The sequence below is a fragment of the Belonocnema kinseyi genome, chromosome 1 (genome assembly GCF_010883055.1).
Source record: "Belonocnema kinseyi isolate 2016_QV_RU_SX_M_011 chromosome 1, B_treatae_v1, whole genome shotgun sequence".
Classification (NCBI taxonomy): Eukaryota; Metazoa; Arthropoda; class Insecta; order Hymenoptera; family Cynipidae; genus Belonocnema; species Belonocnema kinseyi.
The window spans coordinates 79,110,523-79,115,051 of NC_046657.1; the positions used below are offsets into that span (position 1 = coordinate 79,110,523).

Below are 4,529 nucleotides of genomic sequence, written 5' to 3' on the forward strand. Positions count from 1 at the left end.
AAGCGTGCTTGCTTCTCCAACAATGGGCGGACGCAAAACTATTTAACGCAAGAGGGTTACAAATTGCTCGCTGGCTCGTCTCCCTTATTTAATCAAAAAGTGCAACTGATATACACTCCTCTCTCATCAAACTCAAATCTATCGTCTTATTCGGAATTCATAAACCAGACCTCCAACTTCCAAGAGGAACATTCTTTGTTGAGACTCGAGAGGAGAATCTCAAGATTGGTTAGAAAGCCAAGTAGCAAGTTGAAACCTGTGTCTGTGAGTACTCTTCTTTATCCATTCCGGCTTCTTCCTTCACTTCGTTCGCGTTCCTTAAGATTCAACAATTTCAGATTGAAAATTCGAGAAAAAATCAAAACAATCTCATCCTGTTTTTTGAGGTTAGGACAAATTTGAGAAACTGAAAAATCGATATTTTTTCTGTATCTTGTCAATGTGCTGTGTAAGTGAAGTGTCAGAGATCATAAATCCTTTCAGGTCTTTTAATAAAATATGTAAAAAAAACTTTACTTCATTTTTTTGAGGTTAGAAAAATCGAGTTTTTGGATCCTCTGCGGATTATTGTACATGTGAGTGACTGTGAGTTTGGAAAAGGGAGCAAGTGTCCTGTGGTTTAGAGAAGAAAAAGTGGATTTAGAAAAAAGTGAAAAATAGTGCCATTGTGAGAGGACATATCCTGAAAAAGGGTGGCCCTTTGAGGTTTCGATTTACAGTGAAAAAAAGAGGATTTATGTGCCAAGTGATCTGGATTTAATGAATTTCTCAACACCTGGAGATCGAGAGTTCTGCAGAAATATCAGGTGCGTGTTGCCAAACTTTTTTTCTCAAGTATTTTAATTTTAAAACCTTCAAGCTGAAAACTTTTTTTTTTAAATCATAGACTGAACAATTTAATTCATAAGTGTGTAGAAAAAATCTGTTTCTTGGTACAATTTCATCGACAGTTTTCTTCTGAATAAATAAGTACGGTATCTGAATCATTTTTCAGACTTGATTGTTCTATTTGCTTAAATGATTCATTGACTCGCATCATTTTTAATAAATCTATTTTTGGTTGAAAATTGACCGTTTTTAGTTGGAACTTTATATGTTTTGTTGAAAATTCCTTCTTTTTTGTTAAAAATTCATAATATTTCGCCAAATTTAACTGCTTTTGATTAAAACTTGAAATCTTTTTCAATTAAAATATCAGGTTGTACCTTTTTTCGTGCAGAACCATCTTTTATCGAATGAAAATCTAATTATTTGGTTGAAAGTTAAACTTTTGTTACAAATTAATTTTTTGTTGGAAGATTCATTATTTTAAATAAAAATTTATCTCTGGTTGAATATTCAATCATTTGAGTTACAAATTCATCTCTCGGCTTAAACATTAATTTTTTAACTAAAAGTTTAACATAATCTTTTTGTTTTATATTCATTCATAATTTAAGTTGAAAATGCATTATGTTTCTTGAAAATAAAACTGATGAAAAGTTCAACTCTTTTGTGAACAATGTATCTTGTTTGTTTCAAATATCTATTCCAGTTGAAGATTCATATTTTTTTTTACTTGAAAATTCATTACTTTGGTAAAAAATTGTTTTGTTTTCTAAATAGAAAATTCATGTTTTAACTGTAAATTTAACTATTACATTTTTTGTTAAAAAATAACTTTTTTTAGTCCAAAATTCAACAATTTCGTTCAAAATTGACCCTTTTCAGCTGAAAATTTAAATTTCAGTTTTGTTCGAAAATTACTTTTTCAATTAAAAATTTAATTATTTCTTTGCAATTTGATCTTTTTTATATAAAAATTAATCTTCATTTGTGATTAAACAAATATATTCTACTCATTATTTAAGTTGAAACTTCGTCACTTTCTTAGAAAATATAACTATTTTTTTCGAAAATTACTTGTTTTTTTGATGAACTTTTTTTTCTTCTGAAAATTTAACTATTCAATTTTGATATTAAAATTTAAATTTTGTAGTTTAAAATTTATGTTTTTTGTTGAAAATTCGTCTTTTTCGTTGAAATTAATCTTCTTACTTGACAATTAATCTTATAAGTTTATTGTTCGTATTTTTGGTTGAAAATTCTAGTATTCCAGTTGAATATTCCCCATTTAAGTTTAACATTTATTTTTTGATTTAAAAATAAAACTAATTGATCAAAAGTTCAATTTTTTTGTGAAAAAATAATCTTTTTTATTTAAAATATATAATCCTGTTGAGAATTCATTTTTTTCAACTGAAAATTTAACTATTTCATTTTTGGTTGAAAAGTTACTTGTTAACTTTAAAATATAACTGTTTAGTTGGAAAACGATATTTTTAAGTTGTAAATTCAACTATTTGGTTGAGAGTTCATGTATTTTGTTGAAAATTTTTTTTTTTTTTTGTAAAAACTAATTTTCTAGGGTGAAAATTAATCGGTTTGAGTAGACACCTTGTGATATGATTAATAATTAATAAAGCGAATTATTGTATTTTATTCAATTTGAATTTACTTTTTCTATTTGATTTTTTTTATCATTTATTCTTCTCACGAAATATCGTTTAATCGAATTATTTTGTTTTTGCGCCGAATGCTCAAGTCAATGAATTCGTTGATGATGACCCTAATTTTGTCGATGAGTGACTTTCGACAATGAGACTGAAACAATCATCCATTCTTTAATTCTAATTCTCTCGTGAGAAAATATTCACTTTGGAATCTTACATATAATTGGGAGAGCGAACCTAGTATTAATCATTTAAAAAGTTTAGAATTAAAATCCAATTTAAATTACAAATTATTCCCCGAGAATCCTGGAATGGTGTATAAACGATTCTGATTTTAAACAGGAATAAATTATGATAGGCAACAATGTATTCTGAAAGTGATATCAATCACTCATACTGAGAGGAAGTTTCTAGTTTAAGAAATTAATTTCGAAAGTACTTGCAAATTTTTTGTAACAAATGCAGATTATTTTTAAAGGGCAAAGGTGGCGCGCTAGGCGAATTTATTACACGTTTAAAAACATTTTTGATTGACTATCTATTAAATTAATAAGTTTTTAATGCCTATAAAATAAAATTATAAAATTTTGAACTTCTTTTTGGAATAAGTATCTTAAAGATTTACAATTGAAGATCCTCCAAATTTGATTGTATGTAATTTAAAATGATATAGTGTTGAAAGTTTTTTTTAATTTTTTACTTTCCAAGATTTACAAGTGAAAACTACCTGATTTAAAAAAATGTATAAACAAAAATTCTTAAATTTTGATGGTTTTTATGATCCAAAAATTTAATTTTCTATTCTAAATCTTCCAAATTGAAAACATTTCGAATCTAAATCGTCAAAATTACAGTTCATTTAATTAGAAAACAGGATTTTTCTGTTAATATTTTCAAAATTAAAAATTACTTAATTTTAAATGCGTATTAATAACTATTCTTAAATTTTGGTGTTTTTGAAAATAGTCAGATTTTCAAATTGAAATCTTCCAAATGTAAGAAATTTGAAGCATAAAAGTTACAGAATATTTATCGTCAAAGTTTCAATTTAAAATTTTTGAATTTTGAAAATATAGAATTGCAAATTTAAAACTATGATTTTAATGAAAAATAAAATTAAAAATTTAAATTTTTATGCTTTTGGAAATCAAAAGTCAAATTATAAATTCTAAAGATTTACAATTAAAAGTTATGCAATTTTAAACAGTCACAATAAAAAAATCTTCATTTTGGAAAATGTAGAATAACAAATTATTATTCAATTTTTAAATTTCATACTTTAAAGGTATGTTATTTTGAAATTATTATTTTGATTAGTTCATTTTTGAACATTTACGCTAAATTAAAAACTCTTCAATTTATGTAGATTTATAAATTAACGATCTTAAATTTGGATGATATTGGAAATCAAAAGTCAAGGTTTTTATTCTAAATCTTCCAAATTGAAAAAAATTCTAATGTATATCGTACAAATTACATAATTTTTAAATTGAAAAACTGTTATCATTTTTTATTGTAAATTTTCAAAATTATAAAAGCCTTAATTTCAAAGATTCTCAATTCAAAGTTCTACAGCTTTTAAAATAAAAATATAGAATTTTTATTTATAAATTGTCAAAATTAAATTTAAAAAAATTTTTAAGATTTACAATTTTTTAAAATCTTAAATTTGTATGATATTCAAAATTAGAAGGGACGTTTTCAATCCTAACTCTTTAAAGTTATTAAGAAAATTTCGATTGTCAAACATAAAACTTACATAATTTGTAATTGTTAACCTTAAGTTTGCATAATTTTTAACTGTAGATTGTGAAAATTAAAGCTCATTAATTTGAAAGATTTACAATTCAAAGTTTGAAAATTTTGAAAAATTACAATTGAAAATTCTTAAATTTTGAAAATACAGAATTACAGGTATGTAATTTGGAACGGTTTTTTTGTAATACTTCGATTTTGAATATTTAAAATTGAAAATTCCGTAGCATCATTCTCCATGTTAAGACCAATGGAAAAAGTATTACGCAGGGGGGGGGGGGG

The 4,529-nt window shown here is 25.0% G+C and overlaps 1 protein-coding gene across 1 annotated transcript in view; it reads left to right on the forward strand.

Moving 5' to 3' along the window:
- Positions 1–426: 426 nt before the first annotated feature.
- LOC117171618 (rho guanine nucleotide exchange factor 10-like) overlaps positions 427–4,529 on the forward strand; it is a 107,160-nt gene continuing 103,057 nt past the window's right edge. Inside the window, exons 1-2 of the mRNA XM_033359095.1 lie at positions 427–448; positions 536–806. The gene's annotated coding sequence lies outside the window, so the exon portion shown is untranslated. The remainder of the gene's footprint in view (positions 449–535; positions 807–4,529) is intronic.